The following is a 14,610-nucleotide window of genomic DNA, read 5'->3' as shown; positions in this document are numbered from 1 at the left end:
ATGGAGCAAAGTTCTACAAAATATTCAAGTAATCCCCTCAAAAGACCAGAAATAAGAGAACAGACAAGTTAACAAATATAAATATAAAATAATAAAATTAAAAAAAATAAAATAGAGCAGAGAAGTTAAAACAAATAATAAAATGGTAGGTCTAACCTCAACCACATCAGTAATTACACTAGACATTAATTGTCTAAGCACTCCAATTTAAAGGGAGTGTCAGAATGTTTTCTTTTGAAACCCATGTATGCCCCCTACAGAAGATGCCCTTTAAATATAAAGACACGTAGAGGTCGAAAGTAAAAGCTTGAAAAAAATATATTGGGTAAACAGTAATACGAGAAGAATGGAATGGCTAGCTTTCGGATGCCTGTCTGTAAGAGCACTGTTCCAACAAGATGGTATCCTGTCTTCAGGAGGTGGTTGCATGAGGTTGATCGGGATACCTCTTGTACGTGGTGGTCTGCCCTGCACTACCAGCCTCAAATTCATCAGATAGTCCCTAAACTCCAAATGTGATCGTTTACACTTGAATTCATGCCTGAAATGTCTTTGAAATTCAAAAGCAATTTCTTTGTTCTGGTAATTTTTTAAATCATTTACATATCAAATATCAATTCAATTCTAAAATATTCAGTAAGCATCAACTGTGCACAGGGTTTAGTGCTACAAAGGAGCACTAAAGGAAAAACAAATTTTTTCTATACTCACTCAAAAAGCACACCACCAAATGTTTAAGAGTTTCCACCACACCAACAAATTCTCTAATTCTTAGGGAACACCTAATGGGCATCCTACCACTTAATTCTGACACTAAATTCCCAGAGTTAGCACTGACCCCACAAGTTAAGGGTTCAATTCCATAAGACTACCTTCCACTTTAGATGCCAATCACAAGTAGCTGGTCCCCAGTTACCCACAACCTCTGTCCAATTTGGTTACAAACCAGAGGTTCCCACAATCCCCTCCTCAGGTACCAAAATTTGCTAGAATAGCTCACTTACTATTACCAATTTATTATAGAGGATATTTTAAAGGATGCAAATGAATAGCCAGATGAAGAAGGACATAAGGCAAGGTCTGGAAGGGTCTTGGGCACAGGAGCTTCTGTCGCTATGGAGTTTGGGGTGCACCACCCTCCCAGCACATAGATGCACACTTTTTCACTGAGCCAAAAGTTGTCCAACCTCATTTGGGGTTTTTATGAAGGCTTCATTACACAGCCATGGTTGACTCGATTGCTGGTCATCAGTGACTAAGGAGATCAGAGGGTGGGGTTAAAAGTTCTAAGCTTCCAATCACATGGTTGGTTCCTTTGGCTACCAGCCCCTATCCTCCCAAGAGTACTTCATTAGCACTAGCTCAGGTATGGTTGGAAGGGGTTTATTATGAATAATAAAAGCTGCTCCTCTATTCCTTATCATTCAAGAAATTCCAAGGGTTTCAGGATCTCTGTGCCAGAAACTAGGAATAAAGATCAAATATATATTTATTATATCATAATATTACACATAGTAAGTCTATAAGGCTAGAAAGATGACTAAGGGAATCGTTTCATAATCTTTGTGAAAAAAGACATAAACAAGAATAAAGTTCCTCTTTGCTTGCTATCTAGTAAGAATAAGCTAAGTACACACCAATTATAAAAATTATATATTATATATGAAGCACCATAACACTCAGTACCCAAAATTTTCAACTGTGGGTGCAGAAGGATATGTCTTTTTTAACCCAAACATATTCCACTGGAGAGTCTGATATGCCCACCCCATCCTCATCTCCCACTAAGAGATGGGGAGAATAACTGCCATAGTGGTTTACTACCTTTAAAAGAAGAGTTTCATATCCCTCATGTTTGACAGAGCTAAAAAAAAAATGGTGAAAATGTCAGCCATATATAATAATTTTCCAATTAAATACACATGTATTAACAGTATACTGAAATTACATATGAAATACAATGTAGTAACACAGAAAAAAATATGATGCAGTAAAAATGTGCATTTTACCCTTTGGAATTTTTTACTCCTTTAACTGAAATTCCATGGTTACATTTTCAACAGAGCACCAATACCAACCACTGACCCACTGACATCTGTATAAAAGTCTTAGGAATATCCAAACTATGTGTATAGATCCACATGCAAAATGACTTAAATAGAGCATGGTGGGGGTTACTTTCATAGAGCAAAATGTATAACCTAGGTCACAGGTAATTGAGAGACCCTGGAGACCTTTGGGGGACAGCAACATCCTGGCTCACTGGCTGTATCTTGAATTGCCACATGTTGTAGAAGTCAATTTCCAGGAGAAATGAGTTGTTTGTATAAGTTGTGGTATTTACATACAAGCACAATTATTCACTGGATATATATATATGTGTGTGTGTGTGTGTGTGTGTGTGTGTGTGTGTGTGTGTGTGTGTATTTTTTTTTTTTTTTTTTTCCTGAGACAGAGTTTCACTCTGTTGCCCAGGCTGGAGTGCAGTGGCACGATCTCAGCTTACTGCAGCCTTCGCCTCTTGGGTTCAAGCGTTTCTCTGCCTCAGCCTCCCGAGTAGCTGGGATTACAGGCGTCCGCCTCCACGCCTGGCTAATTTTTGTATTTTTTGAGATGGAGTCTCACTCTGTCGCCCAGGCTGGAGTGCAGTGGTGCAATCTCGGCTCACTGCAACTTCCACCTCCCAGGTTCAAGCGATTCTCCTGCCTCAGACTCCTGACTAGCTAGGATTACAGGCACCCACCACCACAGCTGGCTTATTGTTCATATTTTTAGTAGAGATGGGGTTTCACTATGTTGGCTAGGCTGGTCTCAAACTCATGACCTCAAGTGATCCACCCACCTCAGCCTCCCAAATTGCTGGGATTACAGGCGTGAGCCACTGTGGCCAGCCTAGAGTTATATTTTTATGGGAAACATAAGCAGTCATGGCTTAACTATTCCCAGAATTATCCATAAGGCAGAGACTAATGTGAGGCAAACACCTAACTAACCTTATCCTAGTCCCAGATCCATGCCTGAAAAATGCCCGCCTACTGGATCCACAGAGGCAAAGTCAGACTTCTACCATCTACGTAGTGGGCACCATTCCAATAACAAGGGTTACTGTTCTTGTTTACCTGCACAGGCCCAGTCTCCAGTGCTTATCTTAAAAAACTAAAACAACAGAAACTAAAACGGTAGCACAGGTATTAGGGAGAGTCTGGTCATTAATTGATCCAAATATTTTTAGTTAGTTTGCATTGCGCTTTCTTGATAGAGAGGTCATCAGTTGATTGGGTTAATTTAGTTCAAGAATTGGTTTACCCAAACACTGAAGGAAAGAAGAGTGATACTAGCTATTTTATTGAATTGTAGTCAGATAGGTGTCAGCCCTTTAGCTGTGGTTACAGAATGCTGAATAGGGATGGACATTACTATGAAAATGGTAACTTCAGGATTCAAATCAATATTCACGTGCACATCGCAAGGCCACCCTTAGAAATTGGACATTGTTGAGTTGAAGCTGATTTTTAAATGTTAAATCCATAAATGCATACAACCATTTACATTTTAAAATTTTTGCCTTTAAATGCTAAAATCTGGTATTTGTAACAAGATGATGTTGAGAAACTTCCTATTAAATTGCTTAGACTATTTCAGTTTGCACAGGACAAGCTATTTTTTCTTTTCTAATTATAAACATAACATATTCTCATTGTAGATAATTTGAACAGTACCGAAGTGTCAAAAAGCAGAAAGAAATCTCTCATAGTCATACCATCCAGAGGCAATGGCATTGTTCATTTAGGTATATTTTCTTCTCATCTTTTTCCTTATATTTTAAACATAGATAAGATTATGGTGAGCCATTCACACATCCTGACACTGATGTTATCCTTTTTTTTATAGTTACTTTCTTATGTAAGAGGCAACCCTTCATATTTTCAGATGTTGTTAGTTAAAAATCATGATAGTGTATACTTGGAAAGATCCATGGAAGGCCGGACACAGTGGCTCATGCCTGTAATCCCAGCATTTTGGGAGGCCAAGATGGGTGGATCGCCTGAGGTCAGGAGTTTGAGACCAGCCTGGCCAACATAGTGAAACCCCGTCTCTACTAAAAACACAAAAAATTAGCCAGGTGTGGTGGCAGCCACCTGCAATCCCAGCTACTAGGGAGGCTGAGGCAGGAGACTCACTTGAACCCAGGAGGAAGAGGTTGCAGTAAGCCAAGATCATGCCATTCATTGCACTTCAGCCTGGGCAGCAAGAGCAAAATTCCGCCTCAAAAGAAAAAAAAAAAAAAAGATTCATGAAAAAACTCTGAAATCACTGTGTTAACAAGAGAGTATCAATCAACTCCCAGCTGTTTACCATGTTGATTCCATATTTGAGAAATCTGACACTGAACATGTATTTCTGTATCTATGCAAATATGACCAAAAACAAATGTATCTCCAAAGAAGTTTCGACAAGTATTTCATGTATGTCTTGCTATTTCCTTGCATCGCCTATGTAGGATGATTCATTAGCAATAAGCTTTCAGAATAAAGGGCTCGTTGCTATTGTTATTGATTTGGTTGTGTGTGTGACTTTTTAAAGAACTAGTTAGGAAGGACAACACATACATATTTTTCCAATGAAAATCTAATACCTCAACAGTATCAATTTGGGGGCCTAAATAACATCTAGAGGATGACCGTGTCTTCCTCCTTAGAGCCAGAGTATAATTAAGCCCCAAAACAATAACCCCAGCCCAGGAAAGCAGGAAAGAAAGTTGGGAATAAGCCAGCTGTACCCCAGATGTTAAAGCTGGGAACATTCCAGAGCTCTGCATCTGCAGGCATCCACTGCCAAACCTGTCCCATCTGTAACAAAGGTGATAAACTCCTCCCTCAGAGGAGAGAAAATTTGGAAAAGGTAAGGCAATATTCCTTAGTTTTTCAACATGCTGATAACTTCTTCCTCTGTGAACTTTCTATTTATTCACTTGTACCAAGAAAGGTGTGAAGAGAATCCAGGAATTCAAGAATTGAACTAGGATGCTAATAAAATTCAAAAGAAAAGGCAAATTACCAGGACATATAATGGTTGGAAAGAACATTGTTCTATTCCTTTTCTTCCTCCCCACCAACCCCAAGCAATAAATAAGATACAACAGTGCACCCTTCTGGATGAAGTACAGAACTAACACTCAGATCAGGGTCTAGTCACTAGTCTCTCTAGTTGTGTGGGGAGAACTGCAACAAAAGAGTTGCTAGTTTCCTCATATAGCAAGACAGTTCATAGCAATTACTTCACTTGCAGCCTTTTTTAAAAGTAACGAATGCCAGAGATTTTTCAAATACATAAACTTACTTCCATAAGGGATCTTTTTCGCTCTGGATGAGGCAAACACAGTAGCAAAGAAAACTGCAGAGATCTACGATGCTGTATTGATTTAATATAGGTATCTGGATCCCCATTCCACTGACTTTCTTGGAGCTTTCCCTTGGGACTTGAATGTGATAAATACTCATTAAGCATTTTTAAATATATTAATCAGGCAAGATTACCAATTTCTGAAAATGGCCCTCAGTAAAATCTGATAACCTATTGCATTTTGTCACAAGTACAATAGCTCTGGAACTTTCAATAAAGGGACCCCAAGTATTGTACGATGAAAAAGCAAGTAAGAAAACGCCTAGCCCTTCTTGTTACAAATCCAATCAAATGCATTAACAACAGCATGGAGTTTAAAAGCAACAGAATCTAGTCTACATAGGTCTGGTTGTTATCCTTATTATCCTGTGAGGGAAGGACATCATTAATTACTACTAGAAAACTCTGAATACTTGCCCTGATGAAACCATGCAAGGAAATTCACAAACAGCTTTGTGGGAGAAAGGCTGCTTCCAGCCCACCTGCCCACTTCTGCAATCTGCAGGTGATGGAGGGCACAAAGGGAGATCGTGGAGCATCTCCCAAGAACAAAGAAGAGCGTTTCAGAAAGTCACGGTCCTATTTTTGGAAGTAGCTATAGGTATGCTGCCACCTACTTTCAAAAAGTTGAAGGGCAACGAGGACACTGGTTCCTGAAGAGTCATTAATAATGTGAAAGGTCCGCTTCCTCTGTAACCCAAATAAAAATAATGCAGACAGTATAGCAAGGCTTCCTTCTCTTTAGGTCTGCCCAGAATAAACCTTAGTATGTTCACGCCATGTCTTCACATATTGTACTTTTTTGGTGATATAAATGAAAATATCAAAAGACTAAAGATGACCTTGTAAAAAGACAGAAATACTTACAAAACATGAAGTATCACAAAATAACCATGTTTCACATCTCTATAGATGTGTCTATGGCCATCCTACTACCCTTAGCCACCTTACAGCACTCTCTCTGAGAACTGCTTTCTGTCTGGACCACAATCCCTTAGAATTAAGGAGGGTAAGAAACAATATTCCAGTAAATGGAAACCCTTTCTTTGACACTAAATTGACATTATGCTATTCTTTGAAATTCACGTTTGCCACAAGCAGCACCCCAAAGTATAGCACATTATAGGATCTGTTCAGGCCAACAATTCATGTGACACACAGCACCCAAACAGCAAAACTGTATGACTCAGTGTCAGCAAAATTAAATTTTACACATTGACCAAAGTTTGAGGACAGTCCTGTAAGAAGTCCAGGTGCCCCAGTTTAGAACCGCCATATTGATCATATATAAAGAGAAAGACTTATTAGACATTCTAGAGCTAAAAATAGTCTCACAGAATTGACCGCTGATTTCCAAAATGAGATATTAGGCTGGAACTCTTTGCAAATATCACCCAGTCACAGGAAATCAATGAAAGCAGGAAAGAAGGTCTCTCCTAAAATCTATACCAAAAGAAAAAAAAAACAGTTTCTTAAGACACTTTTGGGATTCAATTTTCAGCAATAAATCAACTAGCCTATAAAGATTTCTGCCAGCAAGTCCAGGCCAAGCAGATATCAGACACTATAATGCTAGCATACAAATTTATCACGGTACAATGGTAGGAAGCAAAGTTCATCTGACAAAAGATCCAGACTTGATAAGGGTATCAGCAGGATGTAATCAGAGAAGAAGGAGGAAGAGAGACTTCCTGAAGAAATGAAAGCCTCTGCTCCCTGGCTTATCCGGGCAGTAGGAAAAAAAAAAACACACACACACATTTAAAGCTGAAAAATGTGGCCAAAGAGAGCAATCAAGAGTTAATGCTCATTGAAATAGCGATGAAACTTAGAACCATGAAAAAAGCAAAGAAGGTTTCAAGAGCAGATAACCTGCATCTCCAAATCTTGAGAATGCAGGCAGTGAAAGTTCTCATGTATTATAAAACACTTGCCTATCTCAGAAACACCTGCATCCAAAGGCAACAAATCTGAAGTGCTGTCCATAGCAAATGAAAGCTGAAAGAGAGCATCAAAAAATAGCAAGTTGGCTTTGTGGAGTTAGAGTGTTGTGATCGGGAAAGAATATAAAATGGGCGACTGGAAGTGAGCCCATGGGGACTAGCCGTGGACAGGTGGGGGAGAATTATTTCGAAGAGGTCATGCTCAGGAAATATTTTGTGAAATTAACTTAGAGGTCTGTCAGAAGTTAAACAGATGACACAATAAGCTAGGACTTTTAAGACAGTGATAATAGACACTTAAGACTTTTAATTAATAAGACTTATTAAGACTTAATAGACTTTTAAGACTCTATTAATAGAATGTTGCATGAAAGGTAAGTTGAGAGGGGTGTGCAAGTATAGAAACAATGGCAAAATCTCTAACAAGATGCAAAAGTCTGACAATAAACTGAGATCAATCTCTATGCCTACTGGGTGCTTAAGCTCTGTGGTAGGTGTCAATAGCATAAAGGAGTAAGACACATTCTCTGCCCTCCAGTAACCTAGGAAGTAAGAATAGTAGAGTGATGTAATCCTTACAAAAATTCTGTGAAGTGAATATCATCTGAAATCTACCCATAAGAAAACTGAGGCTCAGAGAGGTAAAGTATCTTGCCCAAAATGCACAGCTAGGAAATTGCTAAACCAGAATCCAAAATACATGATCTTTTCACTATATCACACTTTCTGATAGATTTCAGAATACTAGGTGGCATTTTTTAAAGTAGCAACAGTACAAAATGCAAGTAATGCATTAAACACTAAGAAAAACTCATAATGGCCAGGCGTGATGCCTCATACCTGTAATTCCAACACTTCAGGAGGCCAAGATGGGAAGACTGGTCGAATCCAGCAGCTCGAGAACAGGTTAGGAAAGATTAGGGAGACTCTATATCTTAAAAATATGTGAAAATTTAGCTGATGTAATGGCAAGTGCCTACAGTCCCAGCTACTCAGGAGGCTGAGGCGGGAGGATCACTTAAGCATGGGAGGTCAAGGCTACAGTGAGCCGTGATCACACCACTGTACTCCATCCTGGATGACAGAGTGAGACCCTGTCTCAAAAAGAAAAGGAAAAAGAAAAGGGGAGAGGAGGGGAGGGAAGGGGAAAAACGAGTATTATGTAGCACAGATGAAATGTATGAAGATAATGGCGTTCTAATTGTGTTTCCTGGACATCAATGCTGGAGCTAATCAGAGAAGATGAAGATCAGAGAGGGCAGAAGTAATCAAGAAAAGGGGATAGAGGGGATAGCTTCCTGGGAAGGGAATATCTCCTGCAGTTAGAAAACTGAGTACAGCCTCAGGAAGGCACAGGTCAGGAAGAGGAGCAGCCTGATCACCCAGCAAGGAGGGGTCACTATTGAGAACAATATGGGCAGGGTACACAGAACCTGGAGAGCTGAACAGGAAAGTTGAAATTGAAAGCAGTGGGAAAGAGAGGATGCTAAAGATTTCTGAGCAGGTACAATTCCTACTGCCTTCATGTAGTCTAAATCTCTCCCTGTATTAGTTTTATGAAGTTGCTGTTAACAGATTACCATAAGTTTAGTGGATTAAAACAACACAAATTTACTCTCTTCCAGGTCTGTAATCCAGCATGGGTCTCACTGGACTAAAATCGGGAGATCAGCAGGACTGCATTCCTTTCTGGAGACTCTAGGGAAAATTTATTGCCTTTTTTGGCTTTTAGAGACCACCCACCTACCTTGGCTTCTGGCCACCTTCCTTCATCTTCAAAGGCAACAACACTGCACCTTTCTTACTGTTCTCCTGTAGTCACATGTCCCTTGGACTACAGCTGTAAAAGTTCTATGCTTTCAAGCATTTGTGTGATTCGATTGGGCCCATCTGGTTAATCCAAACTTATCTTTCCTATGATTAAGGTCCTTAATGTTAATCAAATCTGCAAAGACCCTTTTGCCATGTAAGGTAACGTATTCACAGGTTCCAGGGATAAGGACATGGATATTTGGGGAAGCCATTATTTTGCCAAACACACTCTTGAATATCACCTGGCCACTCAATTATCTCCAGTCTCCATATCTATGAGGCATCATTCTCCCTACTTCCTGGATGATCATCCTCTACTCAAAAACCCCAGTGGCTTCCCACTCACTGAACACCAAGCTGATTAGCTTGGCATTCCTGTCGAATAACTGGAAACACTCATTTACCAACCAAATAAAATAATAAAAGTAGTGTCTAAGGGAGACCTGTGAAAGGTGAAGACAAGGCAGAGGTGAAGAAGTGATGAGTGGGAGGCAGTGATCCAGAGTTGAGTGGGGCAGACAGCCACCCTGTGACTACAGAGCCAAGCTCCATCACTGGGAGCCGTGACATGGGAAAGTGACATCATCTCTTTGACCTCCAGTTACTTCACCTGTTAAAAAGGGGACAATAATAGGACCTGCTTCACTGGATTGTTGTGTCAGTTAATAATACACAGCGAGCATTTATCACAAAGTAAGCACGCAATAAATGTTAGTTCTTTTTTCTCAGTATAAGAAAAAAATAAAGCAGCAGAATTATAGTGAAAGATTCAGGAGAACCATCTAAGGAATGCAGAGGTATTAAACTTCAGGCTTAGTTTAGGATAACTGGTCTTTCCACATGGGTAGAAAATGCCATATTGCTTCTTTTTATGATGTGTGACCATATTTCTATAAGTAACTAATGAAAAAATATCATCAGCAATGAATGTTTAATTGAAAAATTAAAATTTGGAGAAACAGAGCCTAAATGGATGTGATAAGTATGGAATGAAAGTTCTTAAACATGTGTGTATATATGTTGTATAATATCATCATTAAAAACCGAATGATATTCATAACCATTGAGCATTAGAAAATTTGTGAATTATTCATTTATTTATTCATTCAAAAATACTCATTGAACATGAGATGTAGCTTAAACACTTTAAGACACACCATGTCTTCCTGGAACTTACATTCAAGAGAAGGATGAAAGATAATAAATACATGTAAGTGAACTCTTCTTCTCCCCAGGATTTTTTTTACGGGCCCTTAATAAATAAAGCATATATGCAGTTCTAAATTTTATTCTAACTTCATAAGTTTTTTCATATTAAAGCAGGAAGAAGGCTTAAATATTATACCAAGATAAAATCTATAAATAAGGTAGGAAGTCTTAATAATCCATTGCTGTTAAGAATATTTGCACATATTAAAGTATACTTTTATTTTATACCCCACATCATTTTTAACATGTTTAGAGATAGCTAAAATAAATCCATTAATGCAACAACATAGAACAAAAGAAAAGAGGAAAAGAAAAGAGAAAGAGTAAAGAAAAGATAGAGAGAGAAAAGAAACAGAAGGAAAGGAGGGGAAGGAAGGAAGGGAAGGAAGGACGGAGGGAGGGAGGGAGGGAGGGAGGGAGGGAAGGAAGGAAGGAAGGAAGGAAGGAAGGAAGGAAGGAGAGGAAGGGACTAAATAAAAACAACAATAAGGAAATAAGATGGTTCCTGGAACACATTTCTTTTTGTAAAGGTGCTGAAGATTTGGTTCTGAGCTACTTAGCAGTGAACATGAAGAAGAAACATAACTATTAGCAATAGGCATGAGGTTCTAAAAATAAAAATAAGCATGTACCTGAAGAGAAGCATATCTTTATTTGCTTTTGAGACCTATGAGGAGTCTCTCCCATAGATTCTCGTAATCGCTGTAACATAATATCTTCAATAACATATAGTAGTGAGCTGTTAGATATTTCACAACTGGGTTTTGGGGTGTGGGGCAGGGTGCTGATTTGATGCGCTATATTGTAAATACTTCAACCTTGGCCAATTTCATACTACCAGCATGACACCTCTGAACTTGCAGCTGGACGGCAGCCTACTTTATATAACATTTCCTTCACACTAATACAATAGTCATGAACAACCTCAAGAGCATAGATAACAGTAAAATGTGGTCAAATAATTGGGAAGTGATGCATTTTACATATTTATTAACTTTCTTTTTGATATAATGTATTTAATGATAACTTCATATAATTTATTTGTTAATAATGGCTTAGCAACCAGATTGCACACCACTGAACATCCCTAGACTACAAAGTACATTTCTCATGTTTATTCCTTTAAAATTCCTCAACATAGGCTTAAGGTCCAACACCAAAGAGCAATTCAGAGGGAGTGATTTTATGAAGGGTCAAAACCATGCAGCCCTGCAAGACCAGCAACACCCAAAAATAAAATGGTAAAAGTTTAGATACAATCATTTTAATGCTGGTGTTCTCAATACAATGAATGGCTACAGGTGAGTGGCAGTGAAAGGGGTGGATTTCCAGCCAGCACTTCAAGATTGACACCTACTCTCTGTGCCACAGATCACACACAGCAAGCAGCCTCAGCCATGCAAGTGTGTTGCACCATCCATGCTTTCCTCTGCTTCTCTCTGAGCAGAAAGCCTGGACGCCACTGATCTTGATAAATGAATGGAACAAAGACCCTTTGAGCATTCATAAGTGTGAGTAGAGTTAAGCTTGGTAAGATCAGGGCAATGGGGAATTTAAGCATATGTCCTCTTGCAGGAGCTTGGAAGATAAATCTTCTAGTCAACTGGATGCAGGCAGAGAGAGTTGGCATCCTCTTATGAAAGTCAAGGAATATCCCAAAACACCTGCCTGACGAGAAGACCGCCCTACCTGTGCACAGAGGGCAGCTGAGCTAATATATCGAATCATAGCAGCGTCCTGTTGGGGACATTTGCTATAAGCTAAATGTCTCTCTTAAACAAGACATTCAAGTGTTCAAATAAATCATATGTTTGAGGAAAACAGTCTCAGGATAATTTAATTCTAATACCACAGTTTCATTGATTTTTATATGTTCCTTTACTTTTAAAAGACATTCAAAATAATTAACCCTGGTGGATTTTGACATTTGCTGTCCCTTAGAGTACTATCAACTTTAATTAGATTCTAGAAATGCAGTAACAGTATCTTATCAACAGAAAGACATTTTGAGGATGGTAAAGTCAGCATCAGACATGACTAACTTTAAGAAAACATTAAAAGCTGAATGTATAAAACAGATAAATTAGCAGGATATAACTTACATTTCCAGAATTATTCCTGACTTTACAAAAGCATTCACTGCAGGGATCCTGTAAATAGCAGATTCGTTTTGTGCATTTGAAATATTAACTAATTTATACAAACTCCATTTTGAGGATATACATATGATGTTAATCTAGGCACACTGCAGTCAGCAAAGCTTATCTATTCTACACGTTAGCTGTGTAACCGGAGGCAAGTTACCTCATTTCTCCGATACATGGTTTTCACATGTCTACCTGCCCAGAATACCACTCAGAGTTGTTGTGTTACATATATCTTATTTTTGCAAGTGTTTTATATAAAGTTCTTTTCTAATGCTTCTTGTTCAGGAAGGATGAAAGGGTCTAATAGTTACTTAGTGCCTCACATATACCAAGTGTGCTCACATACATTGTTTTATTTTCTCTTCACTGCGTTGTTACTGAAGTCTCATCATTACTAAATTAAGACACTATGACTCAGAGAAGACCTTGCTCCAAGTCACACAGCTAATCAGAGACAATGCCAGAGTATTAAGCTTGGTCTGTCTGACTCCAAACATCACTCTTCATTCTGCTACATCACACAGGTTTAAGTATTTGTTCTGTCACTACTAATAGTGTGACTTGAGGAAATTAATGAACCTCTCTGAAATACGGCTTCCTTGTCTCCAAATTAAGATGATAAAATATCTAGCCTCAGAGGATTGCCATGAGGACTGAATGAGTTGATGCACATAAAACCCACGGCACTATGTCTTACCAACTAGGTACCCAATATGTGTGGATTACTTAAAATTTTTGAGCCCAAACAAAATCTAGCATGCTTCCCAGCACAAATAGAATTTAAATATGTATAGATAGAAAAGAATGCTTCCTCTAAGCAGAATTTGCAGTATTTCTACTGTGTATATCAGATGAAAGCAATAGATTCTGTATCAGTAGTCCAAAAACTGGATTCTTAATTCAGCTGGGTCATTAACTAGGAATTTAACCCGAAGCAAAATTTCTATCTATTTCTGTTTTCTTTACCATCAAATAGAGATAAAAGTATGAGAAAATAACAGAAATGAGAACAACATATAAATCTAAGTAGTGCTGACTTTTCCCTTCCCAAAAATGGCAGACTGGCTTATTTGAAATCCAACTTACTTCTATTAACCATTAGTAAGGCTGAAGAAAATTAAAACAATCAAGCAAACATCTGTCAAAGACATCAGAGAGCTCCCCAAACAGTGAGGATTTAAAGGGCCAAGATCTTAGAGAGAGGAGAAACCCAGAATATTGAACTGGTATTTGACACCACTTTTCCCTTTGAGACATTTGCAAATTTTTAAGGAACAACCGAGATGAGAAAAACTGAGGAGAAAGTAGTGTCTGAAAGGTTGTAGAGCTGAGAGTATACTGAAAACTTCACCAGACTTGGGAGAGAGAGGGAGTGAAGAGGGGATTGAGTTCATACAGGAGAAGAGGCTCAAGTAAAAACCTGGGTTTTAAGTTGTTACCCTTGAAGTGCTATAACTAGGGGTATGAACTCTAAACAGAGCAGAAACTGAACCCCAGTTTTGAATCTGCTCAGCTCATGAATGGATTAACTTAATATGTTCCTATGCTACCCGCCTGCTAGAAACAAATAGAAATCCTCTCTAAAGTAAGATATGATCCAGATATAAATTGTCTCTATAATTTTCATACACAGCAGCCAGCATTCAACTAAAAGTAGCAAAACATGCCAAAACATTAGCTAAAAATCAAAATAACAAAAGACAATAGAAATAGATCCATAAAAGATACAGATATTCTAAGGATCATACTGGAATTTTTTGATCAGCTAAGTATGTTAAAGAAGTAAAGGGCCGGTTGTGGTAGCTCATACTTATAATCCCAGCACTTTGGGAGGCCAAGGCAGGAGTTCAAGATCAGCCTGGGCAACATGGCAAAACCTCATCTCTACAAAAAATACAAAAATTATCTGGGCATGTTAGTGCCCAGCTGCTTGGGAGGCTGAAGTGAGAGAATCACTTGAACCTGTCTGAGAGGTCAAGGCCCCAGTGAGCTGTAATCACAGCATTGCTCTCCAGCCTGGGTGACAGAGTGAGATTCTGAGGAAGGAAAGAAGGAAAGAAGGAAGGAAGGAAGGAAGGAAGGAAGGAAGGAAGGAA

This window comes from Rhinopithecus bieti, unplaced genomic scaffold (assembly GCF_001698545.2).
Source record: "Rhinopithecus bieti isolate Rb0 unplaced genomic scaffold, ASM169854v2 scaffold_21649, whole genome shotgun sequence".
NCBI lineage: Eukaryota > Metazoa > Chordata > Mammalia > Primates > Cercopithecidae > Rhinopithecus > Rhinopithecus bieti.
Note: the sequence above shows the minus strand (reverse complement) of the source record.